Source organism: Equus przewalskii, chromosome 19, assembly GCF_037783145.1.
Source record: "Equus przewalskii isolate Varuska chromosome 19, EquPr2, whole genome shotgun sequence".
Lineage (NCBI taxonomy): Eukaryota > Metazoa > Chordata > Mammalia > Perissodactyla > Equidae > Equus > Equus przewalskii.
The window spans coordinates 20,369,141-20,392,228 of NC_091849.1; the positions used below are offsets into that span (position 1 = coordinate 20,369,141).

The 23,088-nt window shown below is 41.4% G+C and overlaps 1 long non-coding RNA gene across 5 annotated transcripts in view; it reads left to right on the forward strand.

The window, feature by feature from the left end:
- LOC103555097 (uncharacterized) overlaps positions 1–23,088 on the forward strand; it is a 363,041-nt gene that overhangs the window by 84,288 nt on the left and 255,665 nt on the right. For 2 of the 5 annotated variants that reach the window (XR_011529647.1, XR_011529646.1), the window contains exon 3: positions 4,309–4,352. The exons of the other annotated variants lie outside the window; for them this stretch is intronic. This is a non-coding gene — a long non-coding RNA (uncharacterized lncRNA). The remainder of the gene's footprint in view (positions 1–4,308; positions 4,353–23,088) is intronic. 5 annotated transcript variants of the gene reach the window in all.

Genomic DNA, 23,088 nt, shown 5'->3' on the forward strand with positions numbered 1-23,088 from the left:
GTTGAATACAATTATACTTTAAATTAAGAGATCCTGCCGTTGAAGGGAATACTGTTTCAAATCCTTTTGCATGGCAAATTTCCTTGATGTGGATTTCATAAAGAATTTTGAAGAAATTGCGTTTAAAAATTTTTAGTAAATAAAGGAAGCATGAGTGGTGAGGCGGCCATTATATGGTGGGTCAGTACGCTCTGCACTAGGGTTTGAATTGCTGACAACATTTTGGATGCTGTAGCTGATTGCTGCTTTGTCTGTCCCTGTGTCCAGCCAGCCAGCCAGCCAGCCAGCCGCTCACCCACCTGCCCATTCAAGTTGGTCATGCAGGAAGAGCTTCTATTACTAGTAGTGTGATTACTCATCTCACGTGGACTCACTTTTCTTTTCTATAGAATAATGGATTTGTCTAGATTATTTAATGGGGCACGTTAATTCTAGAATTCAGAGGTTCTCATAGTTTGGTTACGTTTAAGGCGTTGGGAAGAATACAAACATGGATAAACACGGGTCCTGTCTCCAAAGAGCACACAGTCTGGTACGTGTGCTGACATACGGAGGGATGGCAATAATATAATTAGAGAGTGACCAGGAACTAATCACAGCTCCGTGAAGTTGGGAGAATTGAGAGACGGGGGTGATTATTTCTGGCTGCAGGTGTTAAGGAGGGCTTGGGTGGGGGGAACGTGGCATGGATGTTAGAGGGGAGGGAAGTAACACTTACTAAATTGATGAGCTTCAGTTGATTATTTTCCTCGTCTCATTTAAGGTTCACAACAGTAAGATAGGCTTTATTATCCCCATTGAGCAGATGAAGAAACTGAGGCAGGGAATGAGATTAAGGGACTTGCCCACAGCCACCAGGCTGGTTAGCGGCAGAGCTGTGATCCAGGAGGAGGTCTGTGAACACCATTTCATCCTTCCGTCTTAAAGGTTGAGTCAGTAGAGAGATGAGGATGGCAGGACGTTTGGGTGAATAAAAGACCATCGGAGCTGGCATGTGTAGGCAGAAGTGCCCTGCAGCCCTGAGAAACAGCAGGGACCGGGGCATGGAGCACCGTGTGCTCAAATGGTAACGGTAGAAACCGAGCCTGGGAAGACAGCTCAGGGGCTGACAGGAGAGGCTCCCTAACGTCTGGCTACAGGATCTCGTCTGTATTTGGTCCAACTGGAGATTTGGTGCAGGGACCCGACGTGATTAGAGGATGTTTATGACTGTAAGACCTCCTTAGGATTCTAAAGTACTTTCATGCCGCTAAGCTCTTCAGTGTGATGCGGAGGAAACTCCCTCCCCCAGTGTCTCCTGCAGGCTAAGCCCTTGAGCACTTTCATCCAGGGGTTTTTGTCCTAAAGAACACCCGGGCCCTGGCTCCACCGTCCTGCCATTCTGAACATCGGCACTTTACAAATCCCTGCTCCGTTCTTGGGATTTTGAGAAGCAAACTCTTTAATCTCCCCCCTCTCTGCTCTTCCCTTGATTTTAACCTATTTTCTGCTGTTTCAAGACTTCCTTTGCTCAATAAATGAATCATTAGATGTTCTTTGGCTTTGCTTGTGAAAAATATACCATAATCTTTAGATTCAAAGAGTGTAATAACTACACTAGAAAAATACATCCTAGTTACATGATGAATTCCTCCTTTTCCTTTTTATGCATGGTATCCTGGGGTGGCCTGCTGGAGAAAAAAATACTATTTGATTCTCCCTGGGTGGTCAGACAGGACTTGTAAAGACTCTTGTTTGTTTTGTGTTAAGGCTTCAAAGGCACCCAGGCTTCCTTACATAAAGATGTACTAAGAAAATAGGGATTTTTTTGAAGTTGCTATGTATAAAGGGAAATTCAGAGCAACCGTCTTCCTTTGGAACTACAAGCTAATGTGATTAGAGGGTCCCTTTTCACCAGGCATCTTTGTTGTTTCTATCCCTGGTCATTACCACCAGTCTTAGGGGGAAATTTGTGCTTACAAAACCCATCTCCACCTGTGTTTTCTTTAAATCATCACACCAACGTGTACTTTAATTTTAAAAACCACATTTATTGTGCATATTTAGATTTTTTTAAGAACTAAGAAATCTGAGTGGAGTGTGTATGTGTGTGTGTGTATATAATTCCGAACACTCTGGAAAGGTGTGCTGTGCTATTTCAGGCCACGTGCTCTGCTCATTCCAATTAGTAAGGCCCTCCTGCTGTTGTGTGGGAGTAAAGTTTGGATTGGGGTTAGGGCTGGCTAAACGTAGGATACTTTTTAATGCTGTCTTTGCAGAGCTTCCTCATTAGCACCTTGAGGTCAGTGGGAACTGGGAAGCTGGTGTCCTGTGCACAGTTGGTATTTTCTGCTGTGCATGGTGTGTGTCAGCCATTTTATTTACTCGCGCTTATTTTCTCCATTTCATAAAATTAATTGTACTTAATGGGGGAGATTGATAGTGCTGAATTATTTTAAGCCTGGAGGGAGCAGAGCAGCTGTGTCCTAGATCAGACCACTGATCTATCTAATAGGTTGTCTTGCCACCTTGATTCACTGGACGAATGTGCATAGCCAATTATGTGAATCCCTGTATGGAGAGAAATATGACCTTGAGCCCCGAGAACAAGATAGTCGCTTTATGCAATGTGTTCACCCACTGAAGCTGCTTCGCTGACTTGGCCTAACAGAACGTGGTATATTTCTAATTCCTAGAAAATTATTTCTCCTTAAAGAAAAAAAATAGCCACTATGTGAAATAGTGGAATCTTTTATGACTTGTCAAGAACTTTGCTTTTGGAACCAGGTACTTAGAAAGTAAGAAGTTTGGGGGTATAGCTTCTAAAAATTTTAAAGGAGAGCAAAACCTCCAAGCTTCTTCCTTGTATTCAGACATAATCTGCTGTTATAAACTGTTTTTTTTTTTTTTTTTTTAGGAAGATTAGCCCTGAGCTAACTACTGCCAATCCTCCTCTTTTTGCTGGGGAAGACTGGCCCTGAGCTAACATCCTTGCCCACCTTCCTCCACTTTATATGTGGGATGCCTGCCACAGCATGGCCTGCCAAGTGGTGCCATGTCCGCACCCGGGATCCGAACCAGCGAACCCTGGGCCACCGAGTATCGGAACATGCAAACTTAACTGCTGCGCTACTGGGCCGCTCCCTAAACTGTTTTTTTAAAGCGAAGAATATTAGAGAAAGGAAAATATAAATTTTTAAGTAAACACATTAGAAATGTTATAAGCTAATTTTGCTGGGTATTCTGTCGGGCAATTATTTTGTAATCAAATATGTTTTCCCAAAATATCAGATTTTTTAAAAAGATAAGTCTGGGCTCAGAAAACAAATGTAACCCTTGTTATAATCCTTCATGTCTTTTTAAGTCTTGGAGTCAAAGTTCACCTTGGCTTTGACCTGACTGCCAGCAACAGGATGACGCTCAGTAAATGGCCCATGGTGTGGCGGGAGGACTTCTCCCTCGGGGGTCACCTGGCTCCCGGTCTTGATCTATGGCTCTGCTCCTTCTAGTTCCATGACCTTGGGCAAGTGACTGCACATCCTCAGCCACCGTGGCTTGTCCGTAGCCTTCTGTTGTACCAAGACTAGCCTTACAAAAGGCTTTTAGAGGTTAAAGGAAATAAGTGATAGAAAATAACTGTCTAGGATCTGGCATATATATTCGTGTTCGCTCCCTTTCTTTTCTTCGGATTGCATCCCAGGGCTAGTGTTTTTTCAATGTAGTAATATACTGTCAGCTTTGGGAGTCACTATGGAGAACATCTAAAACCCTTCATTTTCCACGTAATGAAATCTAGACCCGGCAAGGGAGAGGGACCTGCTCGCAGTGCCCTGGAATGGCAGCAGCAGAGCTGGTACTAAAACGGTGCCTCAGTGGAGGCTTCCAGTTTTACTCTGGGTAGGAGGGGAGCTTAGCATTCTGTACTGAGTCCCTGGCCTGGCTCCAGCGCAGTCACACCCAAGACTAGTCTTTTTTTTTCCTCCCCAAAGCCTCAGTACACAGTTGTGTATCCTAGTTGTAAGTCATTCTTGTTCTATATGAGACGCCACCACCACATGGCTTGATGAGTGGTGTGTAGGTCTGAGCCCAGTATCCGAACTGGTGAACCCCGGGCCACCAAAGTGGAGCATGTGAACTTAACCACTTGGCCAGTGGGCCGGCCAGCTGCCCAAGTCTAGTCTTAAGGGTATAGTTTAATCAACAATTAACTTTCCGCATTTTCCTCTAGGAACCTTCAGTAGACAGAAATGAGCACTGAAACCTTACTCTGCTGTGTCCTCCTTGCATTTAGTCTTCCAACTTTTGACTCAGTTTCCCTTTCTCTCCTAGTACTCTCAGGTGACCACAGAAGTGTTAACACCCAGCGTGTTCAGGTAAGAGACTTTCTGGATGGGGAAGATTTCCAGAGAAAGGATTGTATTGACTCTCTATGGCTACAGTCTGTCACTTCCTCTTTTCTGGGCTGCCCCAAAGATCCTAAAGGCCACTGCTCCCTGGGGTCTTCTCCATTTTGCTTTTGTTGTAGTTTCTTGTTCATGTTGTTATTTCATCATATTTTGGGTTTTGTTTTCATGTATTCGTACATGCATGTTGTAATGATATAAAACATGCATGGGGATGGGAAGTCCTACCTTCAGGACAGGGGTTGCCCGTGTGCTGGGAGGAGGGAGTCTGCGTGTGCGGCAGTTGTCAACTCTATCTGTAGTGTTTTAAAATTTTTTTCGATGTGTATCTCTTAAAGATAAGAACTCTTTGTTTCTTAAAACATAAATACAATACTATTTTCACCCCTAAAACAACGATTAACAATAATTCCTTTACATCAAATATTTAGTCAATGTTCAATATTCCCATTGTAGAGACAGATACTATGAAAACAAATCTCTTAGGGAAGTAATTTACAAAACGATGATTGTCGTTACCGCTGCTGATGGCATATTTGAAAGTTGTTGAGAGAGATCCCAAGAGTTCTCATCACAGGGAAAAAACATTTGTTTTTCTCTTTTTCTTTTTTTGGGTACCTATATGAGATGATGGATGCTAACTAAACTTCTTGTGGTAATCATTACATAGTGTAAGTCAGATCATTTTGCTGTACACCTTAAACTTACATGGTGCTGTATGTTAATTATATCTCAATAAAACTGGGGGGAAAATAAAAAAAATAAGAATCTCTTTTGGGTATTTCGAATGTTTGGAGGTGCCGGAAGTTTAGAGCAGTGGTTCTCCAGGTGTGGTCCTGAGACCAGCAGCGTTGCATCACCTGGAAACTTGTTTGAAATGCAAATAGCTGGACTCTACCTCAGATGGACTGAATCAGAGACTCTGGGCGGGGCTCGGGGGTGGGGTGGGGGTGGGGGGGGGGCGTGTGTAACAAGCCCTCAGGTGATTCTAATGCATGGTGGAATTAAGAGAACCGCTGGTCTAAAGGAAACCAAAATTTGATGCCCTCTACCCACCCTGTTTTACATTTGTCTTTGTGTTTAACACAGCAACACATCCCAAGACACTCAAAATACGTCAGATGGTGCACTCACGCCTGGATCACTGTGATATCATAAGCAATATGCATTTTGGTCTTTGTCCTTGGCTCCTGGCTAGAGCTCCTAACACCCTTGTTATTTCCTAAGAGCAATTGCGAGCATCTTTTGTTCTAGTGTGTGGTTAATGTCCCCAGCTCCTGAAACAGCTCTGGAGGGATAAAGGTGAAAGGGCCAGCCTTGATATTCAAAACAAGCCCCTTTCAACCACACCTGAGGTTTTGTTAATGAGGTGATTTTTGGAAAGCCCCTAAATATGGAGGCCGGTTGCCAAGGGAACCTCCAGGTTAGAGAACTGGCACTTTTAGCCCAACGCCCTGGCCTCCAGGGAGGGGAGAGGGGCTGGAGTTTGAGTTAATCAGCAGTGGCCAGCGATTTAATCAGTGATTTGATCATGCCTACGTAATGAAGCTACCGTAAAAACCTTATAAGAAGGGGTTTGGAGAGATCCTGACTTGAATATGTGGCGGTACTGGGAGGTTGGCACGTCTGGAGAGAGATGGAAGCTCCACGCATCTTGCCCTATGCATCTCTTCCATCTGGCTGTTCTTGTGTTGTATCCTTTATAATAAAACGGTAATCTGGTAAGTGATCTGTTTTTCTATGTTCTGTGAGCTGTTCTCGTAAATAAACCCCTGATTTGTAGCCAGTTGGTCAGAAGTGCAGTTGGCAACCCGGACTTGCAGTTGGCATCTGAAGTGGGGAGCAATCATGTGGGACTGAGCCCCTAACTAGTGAGGTCTGTGTTAACTTTAGGCAGTGTCAGAACGGAATTAAATTGTAGGACACCCACTCCACTCAATGTCTGTCAAGAATTGGAGGATTGCTTAGTGTGCAAAACCCCCACACATTTGCTGTCAGAAGTGGTGTGTGAGTAGAGTAAAACAGAGTTTGTGCTTTTTAATCACAGAATCACTTTCATTGCTTTCTGCTTCCTGTCCCGAGGCTGCTTCCCCCTCTAGGTGTGGAGAGCATGAGTCGCCTGCTCCCACCTTAAGGAGTGTGCGTGGTGGCAGCGGCTGGAAGTAATGACCAGGACTTTCTGAGACAGGCCAGACTGAGTGAAATTAGAGGTCTAATTTCTTTGATACAGTGGATTTGATAGAGAAACTAGTTTCTTTTTCAAAGAGCATACTTCTAAAGCTGTGGTTCTCAACTATACGCCGCACAGTGGAATCACCTGGAAGGTTTTAAACAACACTGGTCACCTGGCCTGACCCTAAGAGATTCCAGTTTCTAACTGAGTAGGGTTAGGGGCGAGGTGAGTGGGGTGTGTCCCAGCATCAGCGTGGCTTCAAGGCCCTCCAGGTGATTCTAGTTGCCGTCATGGCTCAGAACCATAGTAAAGACTTGTGTTTGGTTTGGGGTTCAGATGAGAAAGAAGATGAAAATATCCTGCATGAATGCTCTCTTGGGGGTCTTTCCGCTCTCATGAGTAGGTGCTTTTCAAACCGGGGTTCTTAAATTTGAAGCGACCTGATTTGGGGGGGGGGGTTCCGCCATTTCTTGTTTTTTTGTTAGTTGTTTTGTTTTCATCTGGTGCTGACCCATTGCACAATATTTCTGGCCAGTTGGCTCTAGATAAGGAGATTTGACTATGGCTTGTCTACTCATCTATATGTGTGTTTGGAGAATGTGTTTCTATAGCATGCAAATGACACCCCTCTCACTTCTGTAGTGCTCTTGATGGAAGGGGCTATATAGGTTCAGGACAGGAACTCAGACTGATACGACATTTTGCAGTGTGAGGCATTTTAATTTTTCTAAGACTTATCAATGGGACCAGAGCCTTTCCCGCAGTCCTGAAATTATGGAGAGGAAAGATTGAGTTGTCTGTCTTGGTTGAGTGTTGAAATAGTCCATGGAAAAAGGAAAGGGAAACGGGTTCTACCACTGATTTTCTTGGCAGGGTTTATCACTTTTCCCTTCCCCAAGTTTCTGGCAAGTGCGATTAGAAAGAGACTTGCAGGGTTTGCTCACACCAGCTTCCCAAGACATCTTTTGCTTGCTCGCTGCTGACTAGCAGTAGTTAATTTGCTATCTCGCGTACGTGTTATCCAAAAATCACAGAACTCATTAGAAATAAACAGCATGAACTTGGTGGGTCACATTTGGAGGATTGGCCAGATGTAAATCAGAGTTGTGCTTGGGAGGTTGGTGTGCTTCATTTAAAAATAAATAGAACTCTAGCCTTGAGTAGAAACAGATTTTTTTTTTTTTTTTAATATCTTACTGGAAAACAAATTTTATTTTTCCAACAAAAAATATGGGGAGGAGGTAAGCTTTTCTTGACGCCAGTGCTTATTTCATTTCTTGCCTTTCTCCTTGCTGATGGCAGATGTGGCAGAAGTAAAGACCTGATTTCATTTTCCAAAATGGGGGAAAAAAATTAATTCAGGGATTTATTTATTCTTGATTGACAGCAGACGTTTAAAACCGGTCGACTATTTAATGTGACTTTTAGAAAAATAAATGTACATCTATGTATTTCTCCAACCATTTGGTGGACTCATCACGACACAGCTTATTGAGGTGTCGGCCTTGAGGATTTCTGATTTAGACTTTTTCAAAAAATGTTTCTCCCTAAGAGAAATTGAAAGAGCTCTTTTTCATGTGATTATGCTATATGATTTATGTGATTAGAAAATTTCTGTTTTCTGTTGACATGCAAGCTGGCTGCCAGCATTACCAAATATTCACATGCCACCTGTTTTTAATTCCAGCAAAACTTATAATCAGAATGAGGTAAAAAATACCTTAGCTTTGAAGAATCAAAAATAATTCAAATCTGTTGAAACTTTTTGTGTTTATCCTTCCAGATCGTACCAAATTGGATGAGTACGCAATGCCAAGGGGTTGATGCTACCAAGCGGGGATTCTGTTTCGTGCAGACACGTGAATTGAGTTAAAGATCTGCTCGAGACGTTCATCCTGGTTTCTAGCGCTCCCCAAATTTAGCGATTATATATCATACTACCTTAAATGACTATTTGTAACCTGCCATCGTAAAACATCTGCTTTATGAAAACCAGGACAGGACTTTCAGCTGTCCTGTCCGTCTTTCTGCCCATGAAATCATTCATTCATTCATCCATTCATTTTCTATTCCTCTTCAATGCTGAGATCAAATTTACAATGGATACCTCTACTGTTTTCTAGGGACAAAGATAATTTGCCCAGTTAGCTTTTTTTAATTTTTAATTTTTTTTTGAGTCCATAGTAGTTTACATCTTTGTGACATTTCACCTGTACATTATTTCTTGTCTGTCACCATATACGTGTTCTGCTTCACCCCCTGTGCGCATCCCCCACCCCCTTCCCCTGATAACCACTGAACTGTTTTCTTTGTCCGTGTGTTTATCTTCCACATGAGTGAAATGGTCAGGTGTTTGTCTTTCTCTGTCTGGCTTATTTCACTTAGTATAATACCCTCCAGGTCCATCCATGTTGTTGCAAAAGGGTTGATTTTGTCTTTTTTATGGCTGAGTAGTATTCCATTGTATATATATATACCACATCTTCTTTATCTAATCATCAGTTGATGGGCACTTGGATTTCTTCCATGTCTTGGTTATTGTGAATAGTGCTGCAGTGAAATAGGGGTACGTATGTTACTTTGGATGTTGCCCAGTTAGCTTTTATTGAGTGTTTGAGAAGACATCAATGGTCAGATCTGGAGCAGATTGAACTTTCAGAATTCACGGCTGAAGTGCTCCTTTTTGAAATCTCTGTCACTGAAGGTGGGTCATGAGCGATGTGGAAGTAATGGAAAATATTTCACTGATCTTCCTTACTTCCGAAGAACTGCTCTCCCCTTGCAAGCTCTTGCATAACAAGGCACTATAAAATTTCAGTAAGGCAGACTGCAGGGAAGGGTAGAGAGAGACAAAATGAAGTACCAGCAGCAAACAGTCCCATCTGTATTCACGTCATGTCCATTCGACCTGAGAAACGGATGTTGAAGTGGCAGGACCAGACTGCCTCTTCGTTCCTGTGATCTAATTAAATGTATTTTCACTTAAAAAGGATAACAATGTTAGATCTTAATGGGATTAACCTAACTGAAATTTATTAGGCTTTGCTTTGACAGTAAAGATTATGGATGGCTCAAGTTCCATTTTGAGATTGTAGCTTGGATCCTGTAATTTTCGCTCTTGCCTCTCTGCTGAAGATACCCGAGTTGTCAAACAAAACGTGTGTGTGTTGTATGACTGTGACTTGGAATACAAGTAGAGTTTGAATATTTTTCCCTTTAATTTTCTGCGAGGATTAACGTTTACTCTTTTCATACTAAAGTGAAGTCTCTAGCTAAAACAAAGGTAAGACTTTTAAAAAAAAGACAATTAACGCAGTGTTTCTAAGTGTTTCTTAGAGTTTCTCTTGCCCAGAATTATCTAGATGAACTCTTTAGTCCAAGTTCACTCATAACTACCTGCTCCTTCTTTTCTTTTGTGTATGTTGCGGGAGCTCAATAATATATATGTTTTTAATTGCAAAACACACATAAATTTACCATTTTAACCATGTGAAGTGTACAGTTCAGTGGCATTAAGTACTCGTGTTACTGTGCAGCCATCACCACCATCCACCTCCAGAACTTTTTCATCTTCTCAAATTGAAACTGTGTCCCCATTAAACACTAACTCCCCATTTTCCCTCTCCCTAGGCCCTGGCCATCACTGTGCTACTTTGTGTTTCTATGAATTTGACTACTCTAGATAACTCAGATAGGTGGAAGCATTCAGTGTTCGTCTTTTTTTGACTGGCTTATTTCACTTAGCATAACATTCTCAAGGTTTATTCATGTGGGAGCATGTATCAGAATTTCCTTCCTTGTTAAGTACTGAATAATACTCCATTGTATGGATATACCACATTTTGTTTATCCGTTCATTTGTCAGTGGCATGAATGGATTTCTTAGACCTTTTGGCTATCGCGAATAATGCTACTAAGGACATGGGGGTTATAGATACCTGTTTGAATCCCTCAATATTTTTGAATTGCTTCCCCCTGAGAAGTGTCTTTCTGATTATTTGATACATCCTGGTGCTGATTTTGAGACTTATTTAGTGTCTTAAAATATTATTTATAACAAAGTCTTTTATATAGCATAATTGGCATTAGTATGTTGGGTGTGGATTATGAAGGTCCCCAAAAGCATATGGGACAGGTAAACAAACACATGGCAGTGAAAACCCTCTTAGAACACACCTGACCTGATATCATGGCCCACTTTCACTGGTAGAGACCCTCTGAGATAGATCTTTATAATAAATCAGACTTAAAAAAAAGTCTACGTTTTAGAGTCTTCATTAAAAAGAAATGTTGCGCCTGACATCTGGAAAAATCAAACTGTAAAAGCGACTTGCAGAATTCGCATCCTCTGGTTAACTCAGATCCTCAAAACAGAAGATGATTTGAGGTCTGGGATGTGTATCTCCTTCTCAGAGAGTCAGGCTTCTCTTTTGGAAAGGAGAGTGACAGCTCCTAACAGCTGGCACATACCACCAGAAGATATACATCCTATCCTCACCTTCTTGATGTTTTCGATTTTTTCTCTATCTTCTAGAACCACCTTGAGATTATAATTAGGTACGGTAAGCTTAACAAGACAGAGACCAGCTCCTTCTTGTAGTTAATATTATTTATTGAGCATGTAGCATATGTCAGCGTTAGTATGCTATTATTAGCTAACATTTATTCAGCTGTCATGTATTGGGCACTGTTCTAAGCTCTTTATATGTGTCGTAATTTATTTCATTTTCCCAGCATCTCAGTGTGTTTGATACCAGCATAACTTCATTTCACAAATCAGGAAAACGAGACAAAGGAGTTAACAAGGACACAGTTAGGAATTGGTGGAGTCAGGCCCTGAGTGCAGTGTGTGGCTTCAGACCATGGATCTGTGACTGCTGTGCCATTTACGATTGGTCTAACTTATGAGCTGTGTGGGCAACGTTCTGTGGAGGACAAATTCTTTTTGAGGAGAATAACAGCTTTTAAAGTTAAAAGTTCTGTTTCTGTCTAGAAACCCATGCTGTATTAAATGATCATGGAGTAGTTTAGAAGTTCACTAAAGGACCAAGATTTCTTTTGAATACAGTGCGCTTTATTTCACTTTTAAAAGTAAACATGTCACCCCATGGCCTAGTGGTTAAGTTCAACGTGCTCCACTTTGGGGGCCTGGGTTCAGTTTCTGGGAGCTGACCTGTACCACTTGTCTGAGGCCGTGCTGTGGTGGCGACCCACATACAAAATAGAGGCAGATTGGCACAGATATTAGCTCGGGGAAAATGTTCCTCAAGTGAAAAGAGGAAGATTGGTGATAGATGTTAGCTCAGGGTGAACCTTCATCAGCAAATAAATAAATTAATTAATTTTAAAAAGTAAACACATTTCATAGAAAAAGAAATTTAAAAAGGCCATGCTTTGGAATTTTTAAAAAGAATTTGACTTAGTTTTATAGAAGGTGTAATTAGGGGCTGGCCTGGTGGCATAGCGGTTAAGTGTGCACATTCCACTTCGGCGGCCTGGGGTTCGCATCCTGGGTGTGGACATGGCACCGCTTGGCAAGCCATGCTGTGGTAGGTGTCCCACATATAAAGTAGGGGAAGATGGGCATGGATGTTAGCTCAGGGCCAGTCTTCCTCAGCAAAAAGAGGAGGATTGGCAGTGGTTAGCTCAGGACAAATCTTCCTTAAAAAAAAAAGTGTAATTACTCCTATGAATTTATATTTTGCAGAGAATTTACTAGAAGTGTTAGGAATCAGCCTCAATCAGAAATTTGGTATTAGAAGTTTGTAAGGAATATCTACTTGTGACCATTTATAATTAAGAGAGGTTCCTCTTAATATAAGATATTGGGGCTTTCTAAAGTATTTGTAGCCACTTTGGTTTACAAACATCTATGTACCATTGCTTATATCTGTTAGCAAGTAAATATGAGTCTTTTGAATGAGAGGTCTTGATTTTACTGTAGGCTCATGGTGAGGTTTAAAGAGTTCATTACAGCTGAAGTAACATTAGTTGAGCAATAGTCATAATTGCCAGGCATTTTGATAGATGCTGGCGATTTAAAGGCAGTTAAGAAATAATTGTTGTTTTTAAGGTATGCTTAACTTAGTATGAGATACAGAAGTAAGACGGGAGAATTATTTATTCTGTTGAGGAAAGAGGTTTGGGGAGAACTGGGTAGGAGCTTGGTTTCGAGGGTTGAATAGGAGTTTTCCATGCAGACAAAGTAGGGTGAGGGAGGGTGAGTGGCTTCAGGCAGAGGGAAAACTATGTTCAAAGGCACTAAGAAGCAGCGTGGTATGTTCAGCAAACCTTAAATAGGAAGGGAGTTGATTATTGTGTAAAGACCATGGGTGTAGCAAAATTTTTTTGTTTTGTTTTTTCAATATATTTCCAATTCTCCTCCTTCTGCTGTGCTTTTTAATCTCCATTTTTTTAATGCTTTTTTTGGGTAAGGAAGATTGGCCCTGAGCCAACATCTGTGGCCGTTCTTCCTCCTTCCTCCCCCCTCCAAAGCCCCAGTACATAGTTATATATCCTAGTTGCAAGTCAGTCTAGCTCTTCTATGTGGGATGCTACCACAGCATGGCCTGATGAGCGGTGTGTAGGTCCATGCCCAGGATCCGAACTGGCGAACCCCGGGCTGCTGAAGCAGAGTGCGTGAACTTAACCCCTCGGCCATGGGGCTGGCCCTAGACAAAAGTTTTTAAAGCTACCCTTGAGTCTTGCTTTTACCCTCTGTAAAAAGAGATAGCAGCCACTTTGGTTTCTGTTTTGAGGATTAAAAATAATGTATGTAAATTGTTCAGTAAAGAACCTGATGTATAGGTTTCTACGTGGATATTATTTATTATGTTACTAACATTTTTTCACTTTTGTCTTTTTATTGTTTTGGTTAATATTTCATTTCATGGTTCAAAATGCAAAAAGTATAAAAAATCTCCCATCTTGCTGCCTCCTCTATCAAGTTCCTCCTTTTCAGCCCCCACAGGAAACCACTGTTCTTATTTTCTTATGTCTCCCTCCATAGTCCCTTTATGTTCTGCAAGGAAATGTGGGTACCAAGTTGGTACTTCCTGCTTTTACACAAAAGGTAGCATATTATATACATTGTGCAATACCTTCCTTTTTGTCACTTAACTGTACATCTTAGAGATCTTTCCATATCAGTTTATAGGGAGCTTCCTTATCCTTTTTTTTTTTTAAGTACTACTTTTATTTTGATATAGCTTGACTCATGAATTGCAATAACAGAACTCCCCTGTGTCCTTCCCCCAGCTTCCCTCAATGATAATGTTACCTAAGTATAGAACAATGTCAAAACCAGGAAATTGACATTGGTCCAGTCCTATTAACTCAGGTAGAGACCGTATCTGGAATTGACCCGTTTTTACGTGAATTTTTTTGGGGGGGAGGGAGGTGAATATTCCTATGAAATTTTATCATCCTTGTATATTCAGGTAACCATCACCACACTCAGGGTACAGAACTGTTCCTCGCCACAAAGAATTCCCTTTGGCTGCTACTTCTTAATGGTCGCACCCTTTCTCCAGTCCTAACTACTGGCAACTCTGATTAATCCACATTTCATGTGTGCAGACTTTATGAAAACTCAGCCATATATTATACCTTCCTCAAGGGTAGGAAACCTATTTTCAATTTTGTTTTTTTATTCCCTCCAGGCCTGAACACTTAATGGGTACTTAATAATGACTTGTTGGAGCACAAGAGTGAAAACCAAAACAAAGCCAAGCCAAACAGAAAATTCAGAGTTGGAAAACAGATGAGTCAGGAAAATTTGCTTTACCAAAGAACAAAGTTCAGACTTTCTTAAATGGGAACTCCTCAATGTGAATTAAGTGATAATTTATCATTTCTTTCTGGACTCAGTCAATGTGAAAGTGCTAATGATCAGAAACATAGCTTTTCGAAACTATTCCTTGTCACTTTGCAAGCATTTTTATTTTTTTTAGCCTGAAATTCTGCATTTCTTTTTTTTTTTTCTAGAAGATTGGCAACAGACGTTAGTACAGGGCCAATCTTCCTCTTTTTTTTTTTTTCCTCTCACCAAAGCCCCAGTACATAGTTGTATATCCTAGATCTAAGGCATTCTAGTTCTTCTGTTTGGGATGCTGCCACAGCATGGCTTGATGAGTGATGTGTAGGTCTGTGCTCAGGACCCGAACCTGCGAACCCCGGGCCACTGAAGCAGAGTGCGCAAACTTAACCGCTATGCCACCTGGCTGGCCCCAGCATTTTCATTTTTATAAGTGTTTTTCCCTTTAAAGACCTGTCATAGTGGTATGATAAGGTTTATTATCCCTAGTTGACAGAGGAGAAAACCGAGGCTGTGAGAGGGAAGAAAGCTAACAGTTATTGAGATTAATGGGACATTTCATTTAGTCCTTCCAACAACCCTGAGCTTGACATTGCTGTTCTCATTTTACAGAAGAGAACATGGGTGCTCAGAGGTCCATCTCTGGTTAGTTTATTTTGGAGGCAAGATTCCAAACGCCACACTCTCCCCACTGCTCTGTAATGAATGCTTTACTTAGGTTAAAAGTCAAAAGAGAATTCAGATTCCCTTTTTTTAAATGGTGATGCGAGTGGTATTTCAGTACATTACTCACTTATAAAAGATACTGTAATAGTTTCTAGAAATGGTTAAGAACTTTGGAATCAGCCATCCTTCTGTCTAAATCCCAGCTCCGTCATCCTCTAGCTTGGCTGACCGTGGCCATGTTGCTTTATTTATTGAAGCTTTAGTACTCATCTAGTCATTCCTCCATTGGGTTGAGGGAGTTAAATGAAATAAAATATACAAAGCAAGGAGCACGACGCCTGGTACGTACGAATTATTTAGTAAAAGCAGCTGTTATTACATCTGAGTCTTCATTGCATGGACTTCCCACTTTTAATAGAAACTTTAAGTAAATGCTAAGACCGTGTTATGTGCAAAACAACCTACTCTTGATGGAATTAATGTAGCTACACAGTGATTTAATTTTTTAAACTTATTTAGAATGTCGTTTGGCCTAGGCAAGTTTCTTCATTTATCATTCAAGTATTTTCAAATCTAAGGCTGCCATTTTTTCCCCAAAGTTCTTGATTTTTGGTCTGTGAATGGGTACACTTTCCAGAATGAAGCCTTTGTATTCATAATGTAACACAACTTTTTGTGGTTTACATCCTTCTAAGATTCTGGTAATCTTATCCCTATATATATCCACAGACATATTTATTACCTGAGAAACAGTCAAGCGGAGAGGCAGGCAGCTGATATGGATGGGTGTGGTGAGGGGGTGAGGGCTGCTGGTTGTATACAGCTTTTGTAACAATAAAAGATAATTGAGTGCAATCAACAGCACTGCCGTTGCAGTCACATCCTTGGAATTGTTCAGGGAATGTGTTTAGCTCTGCTTAGCTGGATGTTTGTTTGTTTAGGGCGAAACTGACGTCGAGGTATCTGTGAGAAGCCTTTGTATCACGGTGACAGACTGCAGAGAGCTCTTTCCTGTGTTACAGATTGCTAGGAAATTGGATAGGACCTCCTGAGAAATGCTATCCCACGCCTTCCCTCAAGAGAAGTCTGTGACATACATTAGAAAGGCGGTGGGGGTGGGGTGGAGAGCCAGTGGCTCCGCCGGAGTGAGCTGCAATTCCCATATGGTGTGTAATGTCTTCTCTACTTAGGGACGCTCTGCGCATAGCAACATGGAGTATACTTGGCACACCGTGGAAAATGTACTAATGTTCCCTTGAGAGCCTCTTGGACCTCTCCAGAAAAAAAATGATGATAAAGGAGAGCTTGCTTGACAGTTCCCATCAAAAGTCTAAATGATATATTTTAATACTGAATTAGTGAGGTTGAAATCAGATGGGGATAGAACAGTGGTTCTCAACTCTAGATGTATGTTAGCGGGTTTTTTTTTTTTTTAACCTTCCGTATGATTCTACCCTCCGGCGGGGGTTAAGAGTCACTGGGACAAAGAGAAATGACAAAAGGGAAGGAAAAAACCTCCCAAAACCCACCCTACATTGGATGGATGGGTGTCCATATTTCTCAGGGACGCCACTGGCCTCTCCCATTGGCTGAAATTTCTTTCTCATTCTGAAAATGGGTCCGCCGGGGGGGATGTCCCGTTGACTGTGGCCTCGCCAACTGCATTTCCTCGTGTGTGGGATGCAACTGCTCCCCTTGTCTCTGGAGTGAGGAGCGTGATGTTTCCCTACTTATCCTTGGAACCCCTATTTAAAGCCTCAGGCCTCAGACAGGAATGTATGGTCCATTCTATGGGTTATTGTGTTTAAATCTTAATAATTTGTCTCTTCCATATAAGAGCAATAACTGCACAGCGTGGACAGAAACCCCGTGAGGAAACCATGTGTTTCACATTTACTCCGAATAAGTCATTCCCTCTCTTGAGCTCTCGAAGGTCATAATTTGGAAATCATTCTTTTCCTGTGAAAACCGGAAAGCTCATTTTTTTCCCTGTTCTTTTGATAGGAGCTGTAATAAAAGTTCCCATAGGCAAGGGCTTTTGATTTGATAGGATGCAGTGGCTGTCTTTTGAGGGAAGTCCTGGAAAATGCATTGCTGCTTTTTTTTTTTTTTTTTTCTCTCAGTTGCATGTGTCTTTTCTCCTCTGAGCTTCATGTCCAAGCATGATGTCCCCCATATGTCTTCGGGACATCCCAGGTCCTTTTGCAAATGGACACTACAGAAGAAACAAAAACTGGTTGGAGTGCATAAAGGATCTTTCAGGAACGTCCTAAAGGGGCTGTTTGAGAGGCACTAAATTCTAAAGTATTTGCTGACATTTATGGTCCAGCTTCAAATTATTAAATGTCCTTCTGATCACGTGATGCCATGTTTTGCATGGTGTGACATATCTGTCCTCTTTTAAATGCGTAGGAATTGGCCACACTCTCATTTCGCTGGTGGGTTTGCAGAAGCCTTATCGCAGGACAGCCAGAATGATTGATGAGTGCTTTTCAGGTAGAGAAATGCTGCCAGCTGGGTGTGTATTTTTTCTTACCTAGAGTTTTGCTTCTTAATTTTCTGTTTCAGTTGAGAATAATCCCTTTTCGTGCTAGTAGCCATAATCATATTATAAGAGACTTGAAAATTGTCATTTCCCAGTAGTATTTCTCACAGTGTAAGCATTTTTATTTAATGTAAGATTGCTTTCCTATTTTTTTTTTCCTACGCTGTGGGAGATACAGACCAACATTTAGATTTCCTAGTTTTAATTGGAAGAACTCAGGTCACGTTGTGGTCAAGTGAAGTTAGAGTGATGAGGGGAATCTGGACTCCATCTGAAATGGCAGCAATATGAGATGTGATGTACCTTGGCAGTTTTTAAAAAGTAAGGCAAATTGTGCCTGAGAATCTGATGGCTTTGGTAAATATGGGATCTAGTGAGGCAGTATTCATTTCTGCCTCTCCCCCTGTATTCATTTGATCCTGTTTGTTTTTTTCTGTCTTCTGAAATGTACTCTAGAGACAGCCATTCTTGAAAGAACCGCATGCCTCTCCCTGGCTGGACAGGCCCAGAGAGGGAGATAAGCAAGCCATTCGTAGATACTTATTTTCAAGTTCGTTCTTGCAAGAAGGCCAAGAGGGTAGAGGGTAGCTCTGTCTCTGGAAATGTAAACATGTAGCTGTACTTTTTTTGCAAACCTGAAACTACATTTGAATGTAGTAAATTCTTAGGTTACTCTGAGCTGTGGAGCAAATGCCCTGGGGTCCTTTAATAATAGTATTTAACTTTGTATGTCTAGAACTGGTTTCATCTCACCCTTCTCTCCTGAAGTATTTGGAGTGGTACATTCTTCACAGGAGAACTTGTATCTTTTCTGGGCTTAGGATGTAAATTCTTTCATTGGGTCCTTCCCCATTCGATACTAGGTATTTAAGAAGTTCTCGGCGTGTTGGGAGAATGTGATATTGCTCAACTAATTATTTGGTTGTGCTGTTTGGATTTATAGATCTTGCAGATAACTGTAAATAGTTTGTGGTCAGATATAGGCAGAGTGAATCACTATTTTAAACTAACAAAAATAGTGACTTTAAATGGAGGTTTCTGATTGGCTGCCTAAGGCTGTTACAGCTATGTCAATAATTTTAGAAAAGATGAATCACAAGTATTATTCATTTTTATTTAGCAGTTTAATCCTATGGATAAGCAGTATTGGACATTCCAAGCAGGAATCTTGTGGCTTGTCCCATAAAGGCCAGGTGACTCCACCTCTACAGGAAGACATGGAAACACGTAGTACTCGCCTCTTTTGGAATCTGTGTGTGTGTGTGTGTGTGTGTGTGTGTGTTTTGTCTTTCTTTTTTGGGTTTGTGTCTCCTGATGCTTTAGAGGCTCATTGAGATACAAGAATGTTATATTCTGGTTTCTTTGCAGAAAGACAGCAGAGTTCATATTAAGTTAAGAAGTATTCTTGCTTGGTTGCAGATAATTCCTTACAGGTGATGGTGGAGGTGAGGGAACATTAACCAGGGCAGGGAAAGGAGGAGTGGATGTGTGTGGAGAGATATATTTCCTGTTTCCCACAACTGGATTCAGTTCTACCATCAAAACTAAAGTTAATCGGTTTTCTTCCTGGGATGGTCCATTTGACTGACAAACCCTCAATCAGATGTTAAATCCCACTGCCTAGGCCTTAGATTGGGGAATGAAAGTTCATAATATTTGGGTGTTTCCAACTGTCACCTGATTCTCTCCTGTCCACAACCTCCATTTATGCTCAGATCGTCATGGAAATGGAGAGGGAAGAGTCAGAAGAAAAGATCAGATTTTCAATTTCTATTTTACTAATTAGGAATTAGTAGTTGGCTTAATTAGATTTTACCTTATTCTCTCAATTTGAAGAAAAACACAGGGTGTGTGTAGAAGTTATAAACAAATAGTGTGACCTAAATTGTAGCAAGGGTACGTGACATCTATTTGAGACTAGGTGTATTTTAAAAATACAATTTTTGTAGCAACAATTGTGATGTTAATTATATATTTTTACTAGGCTGAAACTGTAAAAATGTTATTTTATGCCTTTCAAAGAAATATATATTTTTTTTAAATTTGTAGAATTCAGATGGGCCTTCAAGGCAATTAATGTGAGTTAGGTTCTATCAAATGTGCATCTAGAGATGTTTGATAACTTTAGTGCCCATGATACCCCAACTCACGCTACGTTTTTAAAATCAGTGATGGGCAACATGTTATAACATTGATCTTAGATGAATGCTACCTAAACCTGGTATATATATATTTTTTCCCAGCAGTTAACTGAGCCATGACATCAACATCAGTTCACATCACTTTGGTTACAGTTCAGTCATTTTGAGAAAGGTTTCAGAGCCTTTTTAAATGAAAAGTTCATGTAAACATACCATCTCCCCTAATATTGAACCATTTCATACCAGGAATGTCAGTTTTGAAGCTAAAAGACTGTTCCACAGTAATTCCCACGGCATTAAAAAAGAATCAGTTTACGAAAAAGAACTAAAAAACTCTGAAGAATTGAAAAAAAAAAAAAGGGGGGGGGCCAACTGGGTACTAAGGAGCAATTTGGGATTATGTTGATCCTCCCAGGCTGGCAGTCTCCGGGCAGCAGAGTTCACACAGCTGGATCAGAGTTCCACCCTGTAGTTTCTCTTTCCACTTGGACAGAAATGGAGGTGTTGGGCCTATAATCTGGTCCTTGCCCAAAGCCAAGTTAGTGTTATGCAGTGTTTCTGTTTTGAACACATTTGTCCTTATTTTCCCTTTTCTCTGTTTGCCCACTAGAAGGGAAAAAAATCATCAGAGGTACTGCTGGGGTGGAGCCACACTGATTGCAATGCCCCAGAGTTTTCTAGGTTAACAAATTAGAGCTTTTCAGCCGGCTGAGTAGGGGTGGGCTGCAGCTGCTCTGTCCTGCCTTTCTCGAGTTCCCTTCCCACTGCAGAAGAGAAAGGAGAAGCCTGGTTGCTGAGCTTGGAGGACATGCTAGTTGGGGAGCATGAGGACAGTTGACAGCCGCTGTGTCTTTTTGTGGGGAGAGGATTTACAGTGTATTCTTGGACCGTGTGGGATGAAAAATCCCCACCTTTTTAGTTGGCTACTTTTGTGACATTGCTGTGTGTGCCTCAGAGCTCGGCAGTCCTGGGCTGGAGAGGATGGTGTGGATTAAGATTCGGGTGAGGATGGATGGGGAGGAGGTTGCAGCCTCTTGGGCTCCATCAGAAGTGGAGTCAGCATCCAGGGAGGCCGAGACAAACCCTTTGGCCGGTGTCCTTAAGCTCTCCGGGTGAATTAGAAAGGATCTTGGTCAATTGTGTGGGAGTTGAGAAAACAATGAGCCAGCTTGATTTGCCTTGGAGGAATAAAATTTCTCATGCTGCCTCCTCCTGCTTCTCTCTGCTGGGGGTGTGGAAGAAGCAGCGAGGGGAAGTGGGAGGTTTTCTGCTGGAGTTTATTGAAAAAACAGCTGCCCTATTCTATCCATTTCCCTCCCTCGCTAACCTTCGTCGCGCCCCATCCTTTCTGTGGCAGGATATAACTATGCTGTAAACTTTGGCAGTGGTGAAGCATGTTAATACATTTTGAAACAAGAACTTTTTTTGGCATGGAGCTGTTAGGTTAAAGCTGGAAGAAAAAGGATAAATAAAATTTGATATAGTCATTCTAGAAATGGTTTGTATTTGTCCAGAAGAGAGTCAGAGTTCAGTGGGTTTGTGTCTAAAAGAGCCAAACTGAGATAAGGTAACGAGCCAGTATTCCAAACTGGCAAGTGCGTGCCAGAACTTGAAAGGAGGTTTGCAGCTCCGCCTTTATTATCATAACCTCTTGAACAGAATATGCCATTTGAAACGACAGTAAATGCTGCTCAGTGGATAAGTTTATGACCTAGTTTTTAACCAAGAGCACTTCTGAGATTGAACGGTGCAGAGAAGAGCAAAGGAGCTTGGTCACCATTGGCGAGAAGTTCTGTGCAAATCAGGAGCTGGGGGCTAATTAGAACCCCGAGACATTAAGGAGCAGCTGTTTGATGGTGTGAACTTTTGCACAGAGGTTTTCAAGAGGCTAATTCTCCTTGGAAGTCTGTTTGCAAAGTGGTTCTTTCCTGGCGGTTGCTTCATTCTTCTTCGCAGGCCTATTTTCACTGAGTGGGAGCGTTTTGTGCCAAACCTAGCAATGACCTTATGGCGCCCGGAGCTGCCGCAGAGCCTGACCCAGCACTGAATGTGGAGGGAGGGTCTTTTTTCAGCTCTGTTGGCTCTGGGGTCGGCCCACACCGCAGAGCTGCAGTTGAGGAACAGAAAGGAAGGGGGATGTCCACAGAATGTTTCTTCTGCCTTTCCCTCTCGTAAACTGCATGCTCAGCCCCCTCGTCCCTCCTGCCTTCTCTGAACTCGTACACTCACTACCCGTCCCCTTCTGCATTCTGTTAAATCTGAACTCACTTTCTTGTTCCATCCATTTAACATGGGAGAAGATGTTTTTCAGGGGAGATTTTGAGAAATGAATTGAAGTGTGTCTAAAGTTCACCAATGGTGTAGATCTTAGGGTATGGTTAGCACATTTTTGCAGCCCCCTCGCCCCCCAGTTCTTCCTTTGTCTTTTCCTGCCTCCCTCCTTCCTTCACAGTTGTTTCTCTTTCTATCCTCCCACTTGCATTTGCTTTTACAGTGGAACTACTAAAGTAAACATACTTAGACATGTTTTAGAAAGTAAAATCCCTCTCTAAAATGTACCATTAAGGGCACCATGCAGAGTCTGGGATCCATGAGAAATTGTAGGCTTAAAAGGGCCAAAGTTAACATCAATTATTAATTCTTAATAAAAGTTACTTAAGTGATTAAGATTACAGAATACACTTTTCCTATCGCACTTCTTTTTTGCACATCTTATAGGCAAAAGATATACCTTTTCAAAGATATATACGCACACAGTTTTATCTTGTATCATTCAGATGCATGAAATCTCCAAGCAAAAAGCTCTTTAAATGGGAAAAATATGACAACAGCCGTATCATACACCCATAGAGAAATACTTATATAAGTGAAAGTGTATGAGCGAATATTAAACATTAAAGCTGTTGAGGCATTTTATGTACATCTAAGTTTAATTTACATTAGAAAATGTAAAAGGAATATAAGATTGTATATACAATATTATCTATGTAAAAATACACTTTTGAATGTTGGGAAGAAACCATACCAGAACATTAATAGTAGTTCAGTTTTGCACAAGGAGCTAGCAAATCTTTTACAATTAGAACACCTACCTTTTGCTGGCATACTTTAATGAATAAGCATGAGAATGGCTCTTTTTGTGTCTTTTTTTTCTGATACGGTTCAGATGAGAGACTAATTGTAAAACTTCAAAAAAGTTATTGTTGGAAAGCCTTGCAAATATGAATCCACTTAAATCTTATGTGTGACTCACACCATTTGGGACAAGCCTGGGGTGGATGAGCTACGCCCAGATCTCTAGGAAGAGGACAGAACATTCCTTACCTTCCGTGGTAGGCTCCCATCCTTCTCCTCCGTGCTCACTT